Source organism: Aquarana catesbeiana, linkage group LG02 (assembly GCF_042186555.1).
Source record: "Aquarana catesbeiana isolate 2022-GZ linkage group LG02, ASM4218655v1, whole genome shotgun sequence".
In the NCBI taxonomy this organism is placed as follows: Eukaryota; Metazoa; Chordata; class Amphibia; order Anura; family Ranidae; genus Aquarana; species Aquarana catesbeiana.
The window spans coordinates 707,559,516-707,581,609 of NC_133325.1; the positions used below are offsets into that span (position 1 = coordinate 707,559,516).

Sequence of the window (22,094 nt, forward strand, 5' to 3'; positions counted from 1 at the left end):
GACTCTGAGGCAGTGTCCTTCGACCGTTATGCCTCCTCAGCAATCCTCCTAAGGCCCTCAGCCCAGCAACCACTGAGGCCCAAACTGCAGTATCTTGTCTCTTCTGCTCCTAGGGGCAGCAGCCCTGGGAGTGCGGAAAGCCTCCCTGGCAGGGAGAGAACATTTATAACAATATAGCATTAGGGCTCATTCTTACCATAGCACTCTTTTGTGATGCATGCAATGTATGCACATTAAAGCGCATTAACGTTAAGGCAGCCCATTGATTTGAATGCTTCCTACAGCTGACCTTTTCCCCATTACTGATTTACCATACTTTGCTCGGCACTGTATCTCTTGGTAAAGAAACTTTGCATTTTCATGGTAGAGCTATCCCACTAATGACTGGCAAACTTGATGGCTGGTGGGTTAATGATCAAGCTAATGAGGTGGAGGAAGCACAGATCCATATGATGGAGATGGCAGAAGCAGAAAGATTCTTGCAGTGCTGGTCTTCAGATAAAGGTTTCTCTCCAGCAAGAAGAACTATTAGCATCACAGTAATGACGTCACCAAATTACACTCCAAACCTTGTGAGATTAGTAGCCATAGATCTTACACCACAGATATGCATCTATGAGGCTTCAGGAGCGCCTATGTACAGGGTGTGCAAAAATTTAAGGCAAACAAAATATTTTGGGGGTCTTAGGCACAATTAACATTTTTATGATCCCTATAAGATAGAAAATCTTTGCTTAGTAAATGCAGGTTCAATCAAAGAGTGCATATGACGTTTTTGAAAAATGCTTTATGTAACTGGTCTATATTGTAAAGATTAGAAAAAGAAAACCTCCTTGGGGAAGTGGGACTTTTAAAGTGACCAATACACCAATGGTATCAAAACAATATATTTAGTGTATAAATTTAGACATGATTAAAATTGTCACAATGGACATAGAAATATAAAATAAACAATTTATACATATAGAGACATTGATTACATCTCTGATGGACCCGATGTTTCTGGCTAAATGCCTTTCTTCAGGGGTTATTAACAAACAGAGCAAAAATGTTTATTGAAAAAACATATATATATATAATTAAAAAGACAGTAAACACAGGTTGAGAAAAAAAACTGCAAGCAAATATTGATGGAAATATCAAGTACATACCACTGATATCAATTGTTTATATGAACAGTAAAAGAGTGAAGAGACCTAGAGGGGCCCCCCCCACAAAGAGGACAGAGGGATTGAACGGATGGGTCTTAGATGCTAAACACCTCATAGGCAAAGGATATCTCAGCAAAGGTCCAATTGGTGATCACATGTATGACATCACAGCTGGTATAATCTAGGTGAACAGAAATATCATAGTAATAACCCATATATCTCCTAATTATACCAAATGGGTGTACATTAGTGTGTACATGTAAATAAAGTATCACACCTAAGAGATAAGTATTTCTCACATACCCAATGGTATCCCCTAAAAACAGGAGGAATGCCTGTGCTGGACCAAAAAGGGGGGGGGGGGGTTGGAGAGAGGGATGCTTTTAGGTTATAAATCACCAAAACTGGATTAAGAAAGCCAAGGGAATCATGATGAAACCCACCGTCTTACCTCCTATCAAACAATCAATCACAAATCCGATGTCAGATCTGCCACAGCCGTGTAGATAACCAGCCACAGCGAGATCTTTATACACACTGGGACGCCCGCACATGTGCGGTAGTCCCGTGTGTATCGCGCATGCGTGGATGGTGAAAGGTCGCTGCGCATGCGTGCTGTGATCAGAGAGGACCAACTGTCCTCAGAGCGCACGGCGCCGCCCCAAATATGGCGTGAAGGCGCCCTGCGCTCCAGTGACACGGACGCACAGTACGCGGCCTGCTGACAAAGGGCTGAACCACAATAATGGTCCGACCTCGTCAGCGCCATAGCCACAAGGGGGAGCCCACATAAACATTGCAGAGAACTCCCTTTATGCGCTGGGTGAGACATCACTCACCAAGAGCGAAACATATAAACAAGAGCCACCAATGTCAGATTGCACATGGGAAAGAGAAAGAGGGCAAAAACACCAAAACAGCAAGGCACATAAATACAAATAACAATTCTGTAATAATTCATAAATAGGCCAATCAGGGTAGCATATATATATAATATTATACTGGACCATAGTGTTACTAATTCGTAGCCAGTGAAGAAAAGACAAGGGGAGGAAATAAGAAAACAGACAGAAGTTAGAATCCCAAAAGGGGAACCAGATAGCCATCAACTCTAGAAACAATTTATTCTTCCCATCCACCGATGAGAAGCCCTCCAAAAACGGACAGTAGCTCACCATATCATTTAAACCAGGGGGCGAGGTGGCATCCAAGTATACTATCCAGTGTGTTTCACGCTGGAGTAATGCTCGGTTCCAGTCTCCACTTCTATTGTTAGGGTGCACCCGATCAAGGATGAGAAACTTGATATATGGAAGTTTTCCCCTATGGTTACCCTCAATGTGCCTACCTAATGGAAAATCAGGATTAGACTTCTGCATGCTTAGAATGTGCCTGTACGCCCTTTTATGAAATTCCTGTTTAGTCTTCCCTATATAGAAGGATCTTTTGTAACGATAGTTAAAAGTTGTTTGTTATGGCAAAAAATAAAAACTCTTTGTGCCTGGAAGAAAATAGATTTATTTGTGTATGTTATATAAGGGTTCTCCCCAGGAAAAGCTGTGGTAATGTAAGATAGCTTTCCAAAGGAGCTAGTGTTAGCCAACTCAGTAGACTGCTCAAAAATAATGGTTGGACATGTTTCCATATACATCTAATTGTAACTGGCTATTAACAGGCAAAATAAATAACACTGTAGGATATTGATCCAGGGAATATTTGATTGCCTTTGGGGATCAGTAAGGGATTTTTTCCCTGTTGGCACAAATTGGACAATATTTTCCCCTTCCTCCAGATCAACTATAGTTTTAGAGTTTTGAGGATGCAAGGTGTTTTTATTTTATTTATTTTCAGCTTTTGGTTGAACTTCACAGCCATGTGTCTTTTTTCAGTCTAATATAAAATGCCCCTTCATGGACCTTTGCTTTTCAGATAAAATCAAATTGCATGGCCAAATGGACTCTGACATCATTGCAAACCAATAAGAGAGGATGAAGAAATGCTGTGTAGCATACACTTCCCCCGGCAGAAAATCAGGTGTAATTTATCATAACTAATTAACCTTTACAATGAAGCAGATCCTGGGGAGAACACAACTGTTTTCTTAACAGAGCATACGATTGCCTCTGGAAGGAGAGCTTGGTGTTGCACACTTTAATAAAGTTTTATGATCTGTAGAGATTGTAACATCTGTGTGCTGCCCAGGGTTTAGAGATCACTGCTGAATTTGGACCCACATTGTTTATTTATGCTGTTAACTGTGTCCTACCAGGTCGCCATCAACATACTGTATAGTAGCAATGTGTGTATAATCAGAATTTTTGCAAGGAGATAATACACCAACATATACATCTATTATTTCTTATAAAAAGACTAAGCTAACTTAATGTGTTATGCCATATTTCATGCCATATTTCAAAATGTTAAAAAACATTTTTGCAGATTCATATTGTTGATCTGGATTTTCTGCATTAGACCCCTTTCACTCTGAGGTGCTTTACAGGCACTGAAAAAAGGGCCTCTCCTGTCACTTCAGTGTGAAAGCGCGAGGGCTCCTAAAGTGCCCCTGCCCATTGAAATCAATGGTCAGCACCGCAGAATTGCCAGCAAAGCACCGCTGCAGCAGCGCTTTGCGGGCACTTTTAACTCTTTTTCGGCCACTAGCGGGCGTTAAAAGCACCCCGATAGCGGGCAAAAAGTGCCGCTCAAACGAAGCACGGGCGCTGCGAGTGTGAAAGTGCCCTTAAAGTAAACACCTGTTCTACATTTTGCAGACAGGATCGGATCGGATAGCAGCGGGTGTCAGCAGACATGTCACCACTGACATCCGCTGCTCCATAGGGCTGAATGGAATATTCAATCAGGTCCGCTTGAAAAACTGACAGGTGGACCTGATCGGAAAGCCTGTGTGAAAGGGGCCTTAAAGTGATACTAAAGTCTCATTTTTTTTCTTTAAAAATAACAAACTTTATACTTATCTGCTTATAACGTTATACTTATTGTTATACTTATACTCATTGCAATGGTTTTGCACAGAGCAGCCCGATCCTCCTCTTCTCAGGTCCCTCGCTGGTGCTTCTGGTCCCCCTCCTGCAGAGTTCCTCTACAGCAAGCAGCTTGCTATGGGGGCACCAGCCAGATTAGCTAGGATGTTTGGGAACCAAAACTCTCTATGCTGGAGATGCTCTGCACCCCTTGCAAACTTCATGCATCTATTTTGGGACTGTCCCCAGATTAAGCCCTACTGGCAAGACATAGCGCAGTGTATCAGGTCGGTCACCTCTATTGTCTATGACGTATGCTTGTTGCACCTGGTTGAACCGTTGCCCACTACTAGGTCTTCTGACCTTCCTCCTGTTTTACGCAAAAAAACTGATCATCCTATCATGGAAGAGTTCTTTTACCCCAACTTTGGCATCCTGGAAATCTCTGGTCAACAAGGCAGTACCTTTTTACAAAGCAACTTACCTGAGTAGGGGAGCTTTGGCACAGTTTCAGATTAAATTAAAACAGATACAGTTAATGGTCCTTGGTATGGGATATAAAGATGGGGGAGGGTGTTTCTGGGGATATGGGGGGTTACTGGGTGAATTCATGTTATTAGAAAGTTTGTTTTAGGGGTCTTGTTTGTCGCAATGACCACAGGATAAATGAGCTCCAGTAAGAACTGGTTGTGAAACTTTGTTTTCAGACAAAATCAACCGTCAGCATCCCATGACCTATGAACTAGTTTAAGCCAGATGTCTAAAGATGTCACACTGTATGTCTTCACCCCCCCCATGTGTGTTTTGTGATTCCTTTAAACTGAGCATTCTTTGAAACGACTTTCTTGTGTTGCGTTAATTTGAATGCTTCTGGGGGCTCTGAGAAGTTCCACTGATCGTCCAGACGTCTAAGCAAAATTGACCCTTACAGCACTGGTAGCAGTGGGTGGAATGCGATGATCATCTGAGGTAAGTGAACTTTGTCTATTTTGTTGACGCTGTTCTTGCCTTGGCTCTGATAATATCGCATCCTTGTATAGTGCAAAATTGTAGATAGATTAATTATAAACTGCCATGCTTTTGGGAAGCGCATTGAAGTAATAGTCTTTGGGAGACTAATTTGAAAACAGTAAAAGTAGAGGCTTACTTACTTTTTGATAAATCCTTTCATAGACGATCTGGCCGGCTGGACAGAAAGGCCCCTTTCACACTGGGGCGGTGGGGGCGTCGGCGGTACAACAGCGCTATTTTTAGCGCTGCTGTACCGTCGTTCTTGCAGCGGTATTCGGCCGCTAGCGGTGCGGTTTTAACCCCCGCTGGCGGCCGAAAAAGGGTTAAAATCCCTCGTACAGCGTGGCTATAGCCGCGGTATTGCCGCGCTGTCCCATTGATTTCAATGGCAGGAGCGGTGAATACACTGCTCCTTCACCGCTCCAAAAAAGCGGTTTGCGGGACTTTTTTCACCGCCCTGCCTGCGCATCGCTTCAGTTTGAAAGCCCTCGGGCTTTCACACTGAGCAAACAGCGGAGGCTGTTTAGTGGCGGTTTGCAGGCGGTATTTTTAGTGCAATACCGCCTGCAAACCGCCCCAGTGTGAAAGGGGTCTAAGTATGCGCAGTAGCTCACCTTTCCCGCGCACAGGCGCAAATGACCAATTCCATATGAATATGGTCAGGGGACTCTGGGGGATAAGAAAGCTTTCCCATGGTACATAGGAGACCCCGAGTGGGACATGAAGTATATGAAGGAGGCAGGAAAAAACTGACTTTGTCACTGGAACTGTACTCTTACATCATTCATTCAGGATAATACCTTCATGCTCGGTAAATCTTTTAGGAAGAGATTTAATAGGAGCCTTGAAATTGAAATTTTCTTGACTTGAAGTGGGGGAGTAGCCATATAATCACCACTGTTCTTTCAAACTGTAGTCCCTCCCCCATTTCCACAGGACCACCCCCTCTGGGCTAAAGACAGCCTTGACGAAGGATACATTTCATGTACCCCTTACAAGGCCAGACTAAACCAAGGAGTATCCCCAGTTTACCACAAGCAGTACCATCTTTCCAAAGAGAAGGAGGAAGGTATCAGACCCATTATTGACCAATTCCTGAAACAAGGAATTTTAGGACCCATCATATCACCTTATAACACTCCCATAAACCCTGTCAAAAAGAGTGATGGATCATACAGGTTTGTGCAGGATCTCCAAGCCATAAATAACCTTGTGATTCCAATTGCCCCTATTGTACCTGATGTACCATCTCTCAATACCTCCATACCTGCCTCAGAGGTATGTTTTTCAGTTATTGATTTAAGTAAAGCTTTTTTCTCCATCCCTGTTGATGAAGAGACACAACTACTACTTGCATTCTCTTATAGTGGGCGCCAGATCAATAGCTCTCCAGGCCACCTTACAGTCTTGGGCACCTAGCAATGGTTCCGTCCTTCTTCAGTATGTCAATGACCTACTGTTGTGTAGTCCCTCCCAGGAAGCCTGTCAGAAAGCTTCTGTTTTACTGTTAGAACATCTAGCACAGACAGGTCACAAAGTGTCTAAGAAAAAGCTGCAATGGTGTCAGGTTTTACTCTGTCCCATGGTGAAAGGAGAATAAGTCACAAGAGAGCTGCGGCTCTCATGGGTCTGCCCCGCCAACATACCAAGAAGGAAGTGTTAACCTTCTTAGGTATGATTGGTTACTGCCGCCAATGGATACCTGATTGCTCCTACTATGACAACTTGCTGAGACAAGCTGCTCTACCTGACAGTCCTGACCTTGTGAAATGGAACGATGAAATGGTTAATTGTTTTTTTGTCTTAAAACTGCTATGGTAATGGCTCCTGGTTTGGGATTATCTGAACTTTGTAAAGTGTTTCATTTGTTTGCAAGGGACAACCGTAAAACAATAGCTGGGGTCCTTGCACAAGAGCATGAAAGAAAAGTTGAGACCTGTAGCTTTTTTTTCTAGAGTAGTCCCAGTACAAGGCATGCCGGTATGTCTGAAGGGATTTGGCCTCTTGTGCCATGGCTGTAGAAATGGCTACATCATTTACATTAGGCCACCCTACGGAACTACACACCAGATTGTGTATCTGCTAAAAAAAATCTTAATACCCAACACATGTCTGCACAACGACTAAGTGGGTATGAAATCATCCTCATGAGCAACCCCTCCCAGATAAGGTACAGCACCCCCACGGCAGGTCCTGCCCCTATCTTGAATGCCCTGCTTGGGATAAAAGATGAAACAGACAAATTAGTCCCCTCCCATAATTGTATAGACATTGTACATCAGGACACATCACCTCAAGCTGATTTACTTTCAAGTCCCATAGAAGGAGAACACATTGTGTTTGTGGATGGGTCTTGCTCTCGCCTCAATGATCACACCTATTATGCAGGCTATGCAGTAGTAAAACTACCTGACATAGTGACAGAGGCACAACCCATCCCTTATCAATCAGCTCAAGCAGCAAAGCTGCTAGAGTGTGACAGCTTTTTAAAAGGACAAGAGGTAAACATTTACACAGATTTACACAGATTCAAAATATGCTTTCGGAGTCGCACACGACTTCGGAGTAGTTTGGCAGAGGCGTGGTTACATTACTGCAGATGGAAAATCCGTCTCCCATTCTTCCCTAGTTACCAACCTCCTTGATGCTATTACTCTACTTAGAAAGATAGCAGTTATTCACTGCAAAGCACACACACACACAGTACTGATGACATTTCAAAGGGAAATGCACTGGCCAACGTCGCTGCTAAACAAGCTGCTTTGACAGTCCCAGCTTTTATCCAAATGCCCCCCCCCCCTTACAACCCCCAACTTTGCCCTTGGAACAGGTTTTGCAGGACCTACAGGCTATGGCTTCACCAGAAGATCTAGCCTATTGGCTTAAACAGGGTCTGACAATGAGTCCTGAGACTGAGGACTCATTGCCAAAGAGGGTAAACCAGGCATACCAAAAGTAAGTGCACCTTTATTCATCTCACAGTACCATGGCATAGCACATAAAGAATGGAAAGCTACAGCTGAAATGTTAACACAAGACTTCCACATTCTACATTTATTACCCCTATGTAAATCTTTTGTGTCCAGATGCATTGAATGTATCAGAAATAACCCAAACACACCAAACAAGCCCAAACATGAACATCTACTGTATCCTACCTCTCCTTTTACACGTCTACAAATTAATTTCACTTACATGCCAAAATTGGGCAAGAGACAGATTATTTGTTAGTGATAGTGGACATGTTCTCCAGGTGGGTAGAAATCTTTGTATGTACCCGGGAAGATGCAAGGACAGTTGTAAAAATCCTGACACAAGAAATAATACCCAGGTGGGGATGTCCATTGCAAGCAAATAAATTCAGATAACGGCCCAGCATTTGTCTCCAAGGTATGTCTGGAACTAGTTAAGACTTTGTAACTAGAGTGGAAATTCCACATTCCATATCACCCACAGAGTTCAGGTATAGTGGAAAGAATGAACTGAACAGTTAAAGACAAAATAAGGAAGGCTACGTGTTGCACATTTGCCAAATGGAAAACTGTGCTGCCTGCAGTTTTAGCAGAAATAAGAATGACCCCTTCCAAGACCAATCACTTGTCCCCTTTTGAGATCCTGATGGGTCGACCTTTTCCCACACCCTGGATTAAGAAACCCTTGGTAATAGAGCAGGGATATCTGAGTTTGACACAGGAAGAATATTGTAGAAACTTGATTATGAAGCTGAATGGCAATCTACGGTAAAGTATTCTCTTCTTTTCCATTACCCTCCCAGGAACCAACACACGAGTTCCAACCCGAAGATGTGGTCATAATTCGCCAGCTGAACTGGACCAAGAAGCAAGATTACCCTTTCGACCTGCCCACTACCGTAGTTGCAGTGACCAGAACCGCTGTCCTCAAGGAACAATCCGGAGCCTGTATCCACGCCGAGAGGATAAAGAAAGTACCACAAAGCACCCCGAAGCAAGAGACAGATAAAGGAGGTGAAGCAGGTGATGCAAATCCTCGAAGAGTGAGTGAAACAGGTGATAAAGACCCTGAAAAAGATGACCTCACTTCTCTCACCACAGACTTCTGGGAAAGCCTTGTGCCTACTCTGTATGCTGGCACTGATGGTGTTTCTGCCCACATGGATCATCGCTATCTGTATCTATCATCCTGAGGACTTGGGCTCCCTAAAGGCCTTATATGCAGATAACACAATTTCCTTCCTGATAATTGGTAGAAGCCACTCTCCAGATTGGTGTTTTAACTTAGGAAATTCCTTAAATAAAGGTCAAACGATATGTTGAAGTAGCCATTGAATCCATAAGTGCTGCCCTGATTGGACTCTGTGAAGTAATGGAGGACTATGAGTGCTGCACGTGGATTCATAATACCAGTATCCAAGTTCTGGATTACTATGATATAAATTGATAAACCGAAAGGAGGTGTCAAACCTCCAAGCTGAAGCCAAAGATATTGCCAAAGATGGATGGAACCCCTTTAAGGGACTAGGAAGTTTCGCTGATTTTTTTGGTTCCATTTTCTGCTGGTTCCGACAGGCAGGAATGTTAATTTTAATGTGCCTGTTTTTTTCTTTGTTATATATATATATATATTGTTCAAGCTTATTCAATGTATCTGTAATCATACAACGCAACAAAAGGATCCCACACAGAAAATATTAAGTGATCATGGTCAAATCACTTTATGATTTAAGAGGGGATTGAAGGGTGAGAAAGAGTTAACAAGACTGAAACATTAAATAGCTGACAGACAAATATCTTTGTTTTAGGGTCTTGTTTGTCGCAATGACCACAGGATAGATAAGCTCCAGTAAGAACTGGTTGTGAAACTCTGTTTTCAGACAAAATCAACCGTCAGCATCCCATGACCTATGAGCTAGTTTAAACCAGATGTCTAAAGATGTCATGCTGTATGTCTTGATCCCCCCATGTGTGTTTTGTGATTCCTTTTGTTCCAGCTTGTATAAAAACTCAGCTCACGCTGCCATTAAACTGAGCATTCTTTGAAACGACTTTCTTGTGTTAATTTGAATGCTCTTGGGGGCTCCGAGAAGTTCCACTGATCGTCCAGACGTCTAAGCAGAATTGACCCTTACAGTCCTTAGTTATCTCTTTTAGGTGAGGCATTTCCCCACCTTGTCCTTTCTGTGTCTAACTTCTTGATTACCTAGATCACACCTTAACTGGTAAATCAGCGAATTAGAGGGATGCTGTGTTTGCTCATATATTGAGCTTTGCAGTGTTTATACCCTAGTGAGTTACTGGCAATTTTTCTGTTAATTGCCTACTGACCATTTTTTTCTGACTTACTGGTTTGGACTGGCCTTCTTTGGGTTTATATTTGTGTCCCCCCTTGGATCTTCCATTATGAATAAAGAACATGGCATTAAGATACCTGTGGATAAATGAATGTATGCAAATGTATGTGTTTGCTCCCCAATGATTTGGAATAGCTATTGCTACTTTGCACACTCCCTTGTGGCAGCTGCTGGCATCCCTTGTGTTCTTCTCTGTCCGTTGTGGTGACCGATGTTGCGTGGAGGCACCCCTGAGTGACTTAATTTTAACTTACCAATATTTAAAGAGTAACTCCTTTTTTCTTGAGAAAAAAATATTCCCCCCTGGGTGATCTATGTACATTTCAAGGATTTTAACAAACTGTTTTGGAGATTCCTACCTTTTGTTATTCTGAAGGAATAGCTGTTTGTTTGACTGTGTCCATGTGCACAGTGAATCTGTATGGGAGTGATTTTATAATTATCAATCAACTGCTGCACCTGCAGGGCAATAATGAAACAAGCTGCAGGGTCTGCAGCCCTTTAGACATGATTTCGCTTTGAGCATATCTCACCAATAATTACATTTTTGTTGCAGGAGATGCCAAAATCTGATTTGTATCTTAGTGCAGACTTCTGGGAAAATCAGTGAGCCAATCACAACGTCACTTCCGGTTTACTCAGCTGCCGATGGCGCCGATTTAAAAAAAATGACAGTATTCCAAAACGCTGATTTTGGTGTTTTGAATACTTTGAAGTGCAAAGGAGGGATTTGGGGTCTTTTAGACCCCTGATCCCTCCATAAAGAGTACCTGTTACTGCCTATTACTGTCACAAGGGATGTTTATATTCCTTGTGACAGCAATAAAAGTGATCAGATTTATTTTATTTTTTAAAGGGACAGTGTTCAATAAAAAAAAATCTGATAAAATAAACAATAATGAAAAAATAATTTTTTAAAGCGACCCCCCCACCCCCCCTCCCCCCCGTCCACGCGAGCTCATGCACCAATGTAAGTCGTGCCTGCAAATGCAAAAGGTGTCCAAATCACACATGTGAGGTATCGCAACGATTTTTAGAGTGTGAGCAATAATTCTAGTAAAAAGACCTCCTCTCTAACTTGAAACAGGTAACGGTTAAAAAAATGTCAACATCGCCTTTGGAGGTTTTTAAGTACCGTTCCACGAGTGCGTGCAATTTTAAAGAGTAGCATGTTAGGTATCTATTTACTCGGCGTAACATCAACTATCACAATATGCAAAAAAATGGGCTAACTGTACCGTTTGACATAACATTTTGCAATGACCGCCATGTTGCTCCTTAGGGTCTTTGCTAAAAAAAAAATATATAATGTTTGGGGGTTCTAGGTAATTTTCTAGCAAAAAATACGGATTTTAACTTGTAAGCAACAAGTGCCAGAAATAGGCTTGGTCCAGAAGTGGTTAAATAGGTATTTGCAGTGGATGAGGCCGTAGCAACTTGTACCATTTTGCCTCCATGTCACATTTGCACACTTTTGGTAAATGCCTTTGATGTGTTCCAGTCCTCCAGAGGGTTCTCCCACCTTTAGCAGCAGCCAGCCAGCAGGGACGATGTGGTTTGGCATTCCTCATATAAAAACATAGCATCTAGCCGGAGCTGTCAATTTCATTGTGTTGCAAGAGACGAGAGAGAACAGGGCTAAAACAGAACTGAAAAACAAATGCCTGCTTAATAGCTCTGCTTAGAAGTGGGATATTTTACTCTGACTAGTGCACTCAGACCAGTGATATAGCAGTAATTGTCCTTTTGTGTATGCATGTTTTGCTGGACAATTTACCAGTGTTAAAACGGTTGTTTACCCCTTTAGCACATTTTTACCTACAGGTAAGCCTATAATAAGGCTTACCTGTAGGTAAAATGAATATCTCCTAAACCTATTTCGGTTTAGGAGATATTCACCTTGCATGCAGCCGCTGACGTCAGCGGCGCATGCGCAGCGAAGGTCCGCAAAGGTCTGGCATATCGTTCCGGCACGCTGCCGGAAGAATCGCTGAGGGAAAATGTCAGCTCCCTCAGCGGTGACCGAGAGACGGTGCGGGGGCTTCGTTCTAAGGTATTTCATAATAAGCTAGTATGCAGTGCATACTAGCTCATTATGCCTTTGCCTTATAGGTTTTTTTTTTTTTTCTTCTGGGTATACAACCGCTTTAACACAGGGGATGACAGTCTGGGCAGAAATAAGATAAGGGACTGTAAGTAGGAACAGTGAAGAAACAAGTACAAGGACAAAGGAGAGCTCCAGGAAAGATATCCCCTCTACATGTTGATTTAGATGTGTAAAAAAAAATTTTAAAAATTTGCGCTCACCCCCGCTGAGAATATGTCCAGGTCTCCCTTGCTAGTACAGAGGCTGCCAGTAACACACACCAGTAATTCAGGCTCAGTCTAGGAGGTCTTTTTTAGAATTTATTGCAGAAAAACTAGAAAAGGAGAGGTGTTTAGGGTCACTGAATTTTCCAAATAGCAATCAATGGGAGGACAAACGTCTTAGTGAAACAATCCTTTCAGGCCAGACACACTCTACAGTAACAAATCAGGCCTTACTCACAGTGTTCCAGGAGCTGGATGCCACCCAGCATCCACAGGTAGATCCTCAGTGAGGGGGATAACGAGATCCTTCTCCAGACCAGGACTTCAGGACAGTGTCCTCCAGCAAAAAGCCCAATAGTAATCTCCTCCGGGCCCTTAGCCCAGCTCCTGCTGAGGCCTAGACTGCAACCTCTTGTCTCAGTAGCTCTCTCCCAGGGGAAGCAGCCCCAGGAGAACTGGAACCTTCACTGGAGAGGAAAGAACACTCTGCCCAGGCCTTCCAAACATTTATGATCTCCACAGGTACCTTCTGGATGCCTCCTTCCTGGGATTGGCAGAAGCATAAAAATATTTATGTTTGCTATATGAATCTCCCTGACCTGTGTTCTGGAAGCTTCTTCCAGAAGCAGGTGAGAGAAATCAAACATCCAGCTCAGGAAACCCTGAACAGACAAAACCAATAGATCACTGCTCCACTCACTACAGTGAAACCAAAAACTTAAATTTAGCCTAGCAGCCTAACTACAGGAGGGTGCTACAAAAACAAAATAAGTGCCCAACCATTTTGGGCACTTTGGGCAGCAAAGATAATAAGCACAAGAAAAATGTGTTCAATTTGTATTACTGAACTACACAGCATACCTGTTCTGTTTCAAATGCCACTTTATGCAATGACATACCTTCTTAGATTCAGTCTATCTGGACAGTATGGTCACCTGCTGACTTGGCACACTCCACACACACCTTAACTCTTCAATGAGACACAGAAGTATCAGAATCCAAAGCAATTTTATTTCATAATTGCTGTACAAAGGATGTTTTTCTAGTCTTTTGAAGTGTAAGAAGCTAATGACTTTCCTAAGCTTCTAACACTGACTGAGGGAATATGGAATAAACAAGGAGGGTCTAGCTAAGACTAAACTAACCAGAATTAAATAGGAGGGAAGAGCACAGGGAGATACAAAGCAACATGTACTGCCCCAAAACCACCACTAGATATCAGCATACCACAGAACCAAAGTAACATGATGCAATTCAATACAACACAATAAATGCAAATAAGTGAGACAGAACAATCTCAGCGTATGTTGCGTAAAGCTGCGTATTTTGTGTTCTGTTGTAGTGACCCAAATAGTTTAGAATTCCAGCTTAAACATAACTAGCCTTAAAATGTCTCCTACCCCTGTCAACACCTATGCTGGCTAACCTGTGCCAAAAAGATGTACTGTATATACTTACCTATTTTTAGCCTGCTCCGGTCCAGTTACGTGATTCCCTGTATCAGCCAGCGGCAGCTGCAGGGGAATGGAGAGAGCGCCTGAGCCCGTGAAGTCATCACCAGCACTTTGTTACAAACATATACACTACTTTATTAGTGCAATGTCAAGTAAGCCAAGGTTTCAGGGCCACGCAGGGTCCTTTCTTCAAGGGGTCCAACCAAGAGGTAACCCATCTGTTAAACGCTGGAATTTGTTTTGGATAGAGTAGTACCTTAGTTAGTTTATTTGTTTGCTTTTGGTTTCCATTTGGTGCACTTTTATTCACTTCCGGTACTGCAAATAAAACAGGAAGAGAGGAAATCTCTCCAATATTAGGGGAGTTCTCCTCTTAGACAGTTGTCACAGGAACAGGTGTCTCCAAAAGTTTATTAACCTTTATCTCTTGTTAAGGAGATGATTGTAAAAGTTTGGATTACCTATCACTTTCTGTCTTATTTGCAATGATCATGGGTCAAAAATCATATAGGATATCCGCACTAAAACATATAAATTACAAATGAGCAGCCGCTTAAAGGAGTTGTAAAGGCAGAAGGTTTTTTCTATCTTAATGCATTCTATGCATTAAGATAAAAAACCTTTTGTGTGTAACAGCCCCCCAAGCACGCCCGAATTACTTACCTGAGCCCCATCTCTCTCCAGCGATGTCCACGAATGTCTAAGCCGTCCAGGACACTCCTCCTGATTGGCTGAGACACAGCAGCGGCACCATTGGCTCCAGCGGCTGTCGATCAAAGTCAGTTAGCCAATCAGAGGAGAGAGGGGACGTGGCCAGTGTGGAGCTCCGTGTCTGAATGGACACACAGAGCTCTGACTCAGCTCCAGTGCCCCCATAGGAAGCTGCTGATTATGGGGGCACTCGATAGGAGGGAGGGGCCGGAAGCAGCAAAGAGGGACCTGAGAAGAGGGGGATCCAGGGTGCTCTGTGCAAAACCAACTGCACAGAGGAGGTAAGTATAACATGTTTGTTATTTTAATTTTTTTTAAAATGAGCCTTTACAATCACTTTAACCACTTCAGCCCCGGAAGATTTGCCTTAATGACCGGGCCATTTTTGCGTTACGGCACTGCGTCGCCTTAACTGACAATTGCGCGGTTGTGCAACACTGTCCTTTTTTACCCACAAATGGAGCTTTCTTTTGGTGGTATTTGATCACCTCTATGGTTTTTATTTTTGCGCTATAACCAAAAAAAGTGCAACAATTTGGAAAAGGGCATAATATTTTGTAATGTTTGCTATAATAATTATCCCCAATTTTTTTTTTAAAAAAAGCTATTTTTTTCCTCAGTTTAGGCCGATATGTATTCTTCTACATATTTTTGGTAATAAAAATTTGCAATAGGCGTATATTGATTGGTTTGCGCAAAAGTTATTGCATCTACAAACTATGGCAAAGATTTATGGCAATTTTATGGCATTTTTATTATTATTATTTTTTTTACTAGTAATGGCGGGTATCTGCAATTTTTATTGGGACTGCAACATTATAGCGGACAGTTTAGACACTTTTGACACATTTTTGGGACCATTGACATTTATACAGCGATCAGTGCTATAAAAATGCACTGATTACTGTGTAAATGTCACTGGCAGGGAATGGGTTAACACTAGGGGGCGATCAAGGGGTTAACTGTGTTCCCTCAGTGTGTTCTAGCTGTAGGGGAATGGGAGTGACTAGAGGAGATGACAGATCATTGTTCCTAGCTAGTAGGAACACACGATCTGTCTCTCCTCTCCTCACAGAACAGGGATTTGTGTGTACACACACACGTCCCTGTTCTGGCTCTCGTGCTCGCGATTGCTCGTGACCACCGGTCATCACGGCCACGCGCATCAGTTCCCCCCACAGTGCTGCTATCCCCGTTTAAAGGGCTGACGTACAGCTACGACGGCTTGCGGGAACGTGCCGACCTGCTGCTGTATAATAACGGCGGCTGGTCAGCAAGCGTTTAAGCAGTCTGTGATACTAGATGCAAGAATTGTGATAAATATATAAAGCAGCGCTAAAAAAATTGAACTCAATATTGTGAAAACACTAAAATGAATCAATATAATGACATCAAACTAATTAGGTGAAAAAACGTGTATAAAGAAATCACACCAAATATGTAAATAAGTGCCCATAAGAGCCCATTCATAAGGGCTAAAAAGGAAACATATATGTGAAACAAGAAAGTCCAAAGGAAACAAATTATTCACGATTTATTTGCTCCACCAGTGTCCCCACAATCACAATTCATAGTGCTTCCACAACCAGATGACACCAAGTATTAAAGCCTCTTAGCGGATGGGTGTGGACCATCATATAATATGGTCAAATGCGCGTGTTACTCTCCTTATGAAGGGAAACTCCAAAGCGAGAAACGTGATCCAGTCAGGGGTGGTTCATCAGCAGGATGAAAAATAAAAATAAACAACATATACGGCAATAGTGTCATCCATAAAAAACATTTATTCAAAAAATAACAAGTGAAACTTGCAAAGGGAATCGCACTAACCAAATTATTGGGCAATAGGTTTAAACAACTTGCATATAGCAATAAAAACAGATAAAATTGCTCACCCAAAAAGCAGCAGGCTGTGTGACTGCACCGTACTCTCCCGCCGGTCAGCAAGCGTGCGTGATGATGAAGTGTTGTAGCCATGCCCAACTAGTTTCGTCAAAGAGATGACGTCGTCGGTGGACTGGCTTATGGTCATGGGTGTCACTGGCAGCAGGTACTCGGAGCACAAGCTCTGCATCTCTTGTTGGTGCCTCGGTTCTCAGCTGTGCCGGTCCTCACTGGCAGGGAACAGGAGTCCTATGCAAGGTAATCTGGAACATACTTTTTTACTGAAAGAGTAAAGACAGACACTGTGGAGTTGATTTACTAAAGGCAAATATACTGTGCACTCTGCAAGGTGCAGTTGCTCCAGAGCTTAGTAAATGAGGGGAAATTCTAAATTCCATCATTAAATCATGTGCAAGCAATCACAATGCACTTCATTTACTAAGCTCTCTGGAGCAAATCCCAACTGCACTTACAAAATGCACAGTCTATTTGCCTTACGTAAATCAACCCCTTTGATCCTTACAGCGCTGGCTGTAGTATCCTCATAGGAACGCCCACAAATTGGGCTTCAGCTTGGAGTACAGTCAGCTTTAACAAGAACAAAGAAAGGGACTGAGTGCTATATGCACTTGGTCCCCTGGGGGATTTGAATTTTTTTTTCTATATTTTGGTGGTACTGTAAAAGTTTTAATTTTAAAAATAACAGATACATGAGTGCTATTTTTGAAAAGATGATTGCTCCTTTATTTATAGTGCAAGCTTTGCAGAATGAATAGGAATCTGACACTTCTAGGAGTGTTGGATGCCAACATCCTCCAGCCCCCGCAGCTGTCACATTGCATATAAGCAGCTTCTGCTTTCAGACTGAATTGTCAGTGTGTGGTTTTACAGGGAGGTGTACACATGACCCCAGGTATCACTTACAGGTAGCTCCTGAGTGTCTCTGCCTGTGTACACTCCCTGCAACATTGCACACTATTAATGATTGAGAAGGAGTCTCTCTTAACCACTTGCCGACCGACTCATGCTGATATATGAAGGAAAAGTGGCACGGTTGTGCAAAATGACGTACCCGTACGCCACTCCATCATCGGCGGCTAGCGGGAGCGTCCCCGGGGACTCGATGTCCACCGGTGGCCCACGATCTTGGCACGGAGAGGCAGGACGGGGAGATGCCTATGTAAACAAGGCATTTCCCTGTTCTGCCTAGCAACATAACAGGGATCTGCTGCTCCCAGTGATCAGGAGCAGTGATCTCTGTCATGTTCTTGTAAGCCCATCCCCCCTACAGTTTGAACACATCTAGGGAACACACTTGATTACCCCGTAGTGTTTAACCCCTTCCCTGCCAGTGACATTTACACAGTAATCAGTGCATTTTTATAGCACTAATCGCTGTATAAATGCCAATGGTCCCAAAATAGTGTCAAAGTGTCCGATTTGTCCGTAGCAATGTTGCAGTCATGATAAAAATTGCAGATCTACGACATTACTAATAAGAAAATTACAATAATAAAAATGCCATAAATCTATCCCCTATTTTGTAGACGCGATAACTTTTGTGAAAACCAATAAATATACGCTTATTGCGATTTTTTTTTTTTACCAAAAATATGTAGAAGAATACATACTGGCCTAAACTGAGGAAGAAATTTTTTTGTTTATAGCGCAAAAAATAAAAACCGCAGAGGTGATCAAATACCACCAAAAAAAAGCTCTATTTGTGGGTAAAAAAAGGACGTCAATTTTTTTTGGGTACAACATCGCACGGCCGCGCAATTGTCAGTTAAAGCGATGCAGTGCCATACTGCAAAAAAGGACTTGGTCAGGAAGGGGGTAAATCCTTTCGGGGCTGAAGTGGTTAATACCATATTTTATGTGTACAGGGATTATGATATTTGTGTGCTGTGTATAAAGCATGTAAGCTCAGATCCTGTTTAACTATACCTCTATAAGCCTGTCCCATAACATGCAATTGTCAAGACATGCTCGGTGCACAACATCTTGCTTCTAATTGCGGTGCTAAGGGTGCACCAGATCCTTCACAATCCTAGCTACACCCCCGCCGATCGTCACTAGAACAATAAAAAAAGGCAAATCTTCCAAATGGGGACACAGACAGTAATAAAAACCTATCAGGGGTTCTAATCCCCTCAGATGTACAAAAAACACTACCAATCAGTGCCTAGCATTCCCCCAATAAAAAACCCTTCAAGTGCCCACCACAGTGGCAATCAGTGCCAATCAATGCCCAGCAGTAACACCTGTCAGTAAGACATCAGTACCTCATCATCAGTGCTGCCCATCAGTGCAACCTGTCAGTGCCAATCAGTACCACCTATCAGTGCCCATCACAGACGCCTGTCAGTGCCCATCACAGCCGCCTGTCAGAGCCCATCAGTGCCGCCTGTCAGTGCCCATCAGTGCCACCTTTCAGTGCCTATCAGTGCCGCCTATTGGTCCCCATTAGTGCTGCATATCAGTGCCACCTATCAGTGCCCATCAATTCTACATATCAGTGCCAACTCCTCAGTGCCCATCAGTGCTGCCTCATCAGTGCCCATCAGTTCTGCCTCATCAGTGCCCATCAGTGCCGCCTCAGTGCCCGTCAGTGAATGGGAAAACAAAATTTTATGACAAAAACTAAGAAAAACTTTTTTTTTTTCAAAAATTTTGGTCTTTTTAGTTTGTTTATCAAAAAATAAAAACCCCAGAGGTGATCAAATACCACCAAAATAAAGCTCTATATGTGGGAAGAAAATGATAAAAATTTTGTTTGGGTACAGTGTTACATGACCACGCAATTGTCATTCAATGTGTGACAGCGCTGAGAGCTGAAGATTGTCCTGGGCAGGAAGGGGCGTAAGTGCCTGGTACTGAAGTGGGTAAAGAATGGTGGCATTTTCCCCAACTTTTAGTTACAGGGCTATATTTTATGTACTGCAGCTAAAGATGCAAACCACCAAACCATGAAATGACATGTTATAAAACTACCAAAATAAAATCATTTTCTACACCATTAAAGCATATTTTTTGAAGGGGTACTGCCATCCTCAAAGATGCAACAACAATGACACCTAGTGACGATAATGAGGAACTACCTCACTTTCTACCAAGAAGCATCAAAGCCATGCCAGTAACGTAGGGGTGCATTTATTTATTTTATTTATTATTGGTATTTATATAGCACCAAGAATTTATATAATGCTTAATATATATTGTACATTCACATCAGTCCCTGCCCTCAGTGAGCTTACAATCTAAGGTCCCTAACTCATATTCATACATACACATACTAAGGATAATTTAGACAGGAGCCAATTAACCTACCAGAATGTCTGATGCCATAAGTTTTACTTAAACTAGAGTTAAGGGGGAAACTTTTTTCTTATTGGATAGAGTAATGGAGGGGTATACCCATCAGTTTTTCTTTTTTTTTTTTGCCATGTGTCCCATTTGAAAGATTTCCCTTTACTTCCTGTCCCACAGCCAAAACAGGAAATGAGAGGAAGTCCCTCCAAAGTGAGGGAATCAACAAAACTAGTGTCCCCTTTTGAATAGATGCAGGTGTGGCTAGATGGTTGTGTTAGATACGGCACCTCATCCTAAAGTAATTGAATAATTAATGAATAAAGGGACAGGGGATTATAACTGTGCTAGAGTAAAAGGTATGGAAATGAGAAGGAGATATAAAATTACAAATATTTTATTTCACAATAAATACATAGAAAGAGCAATAAAATAATTAACAACCAAAAAACATAAATATTGCGTGTGACCCAAATGCAGTAGGGTGGGCCAGATGGAGAAGGCCTTTGAAGTAAGGGCTCGGTTTCCTACATGTTTCGCCAAGGCATTGGCTTCCTCAGGGAACAAGAGCTCTAATGCAATATCAAAAAATCTATACATTGGGATACAAAAAAAAATCATATAAATAAATAGGAACGCTAGAATATGGACAGTTATAAATGTTACTAGATGTTGGAATGTTATGGCTGGACATTTTCACACAGGGAGGCAACCACGTACAAGCCCCGGGATCCCAAACATACCTGAGCAACAGACACCCAGGGGATGCGCGGCAGGAGACCCCCGGAAGGGGGGAGGGCAGGCTGCACCGTATTTGTGCTTGCAGGGGGCACACAGAAAACCTGGCAATTGAATATATTGATAGTTGGGAATTAATGGTAGGTATGTGAATATTGGGTGTTTATTAAACATTTGGTTTAAGGAACAAGGGGGGTAATGCATTATACATCAATTAAATGGGGCATAAGAGCCTCTAGAGAACTTACACTATTTATTAAAAGCAAGTTGATTAATCGAGGGGAAAACGCCTGTGGATGGATTCAAGGATAAACAGGAACAATCGGTAAAAATGTTAGATAATGACCTATAAGGGAGGACATAAACGAATTAGCATTGTAGATATATTTAGCAATGATCTTGTAGAGGGGTAAAAGAGATAACAAAAAATTGCTTAGCTAATGAGCTATTTGCAAGACATGTGGATAACACCAGACACCAGTGTTCACATGATTTGCATAGGAATAAGATTGAAAAGTGGCAGGGAGTTAGTAGGTCCTGAGGGAGGATAAATAAAGAGGAACTAAATTAGAAGTGAAGGAACAGTTTAGTTGGGGATGGGAGATGAGATGAATTTCAAAAGACAGCTTACCTAGTAAGCCATTCACAAAACATGTGACTGTTCAGGGATCAGTGTTCACAGAATTACCGTAAAAGTCACAGGTTGAACACTGGCAGAGAATTAATGAATCCTGGGAAGAGATGAATAGGAGCTAAGTTGAATGTAAAAGGACAATTTGTTAAGAATAGCTGAAAAGGTAGATCATCATCCAAAATTACCTGGCTAATATGTGCAGAGCAGAGACAGGTGTTTCCTTCGTCCAGCGTGGTGATCTAGGACAGGCCGGCTACTTATGTGCCCCCCACACCTGATCAGGTAATGATCAGGTGTGCGGATGCTAGAAAGAGGCGTCCGCGCGTGCGCACTGGACAGCACCCAGGAGACTACAGGCTCCGGCATGCATCGCGCGCGCATGCCCAGACAGTACGGCCCCCGCATGGCCAATGGGAGGATGGAGACACCGTGGAGCGGGCGGTCCCAAGGCGCCACCAAACCCCCATCCGCCGATGGAATGCAGGAAGCCGGGCAGTGTGAGCAATACGCGGACACCTGGGGCAGACAAGGATTGTACTGCCCCGGGCGTCCGTACAAGCACCAGCGGCGCCAGCTCTGTCC

The 22,094-nt window shown here is 42.7% G+C and overlaps 2 long non-coding RNA genes across 2 annotated transcripts; both read right to left on the reverse strand.

Moving 5' to 3' along the window:
* Positions 1-20,521: 20,521 nt before the first annotated feature.
* On the reverse strand, positions 20,522-20,978 carry LOC141130081 (uncharacterized). The gene is made up of 2 exons (XR_012241980.1): positions 20,884-20,978; positions 20,522-20,732 (listed from the first exon to the last, which is right to left on the reverse strand). It is a non-coding gene; the product is annotated as an uncharacterized lncRNA (long non-coding RNA).
* Positions 20,979-21,238: 260 nt separating this feature from the next.
* On the reverse strand, positions 21,239-21,860 carry LOC141130080 (uncharacterized). Its single transcript, XR_012241979.1, has 3 exons — positions 21,698-21,860; positions 21,510-21,609; positions 21,239-21,415 (listed from the first exon to the last, which is right to left on the reverse strand). It is a non-coding gene; the product is annotated as an uncharacterized lncRNA (long non-coding RNA).
* Between the last annotated feature and the right edge of the window lie 234 nt (positions 21,861-22,094).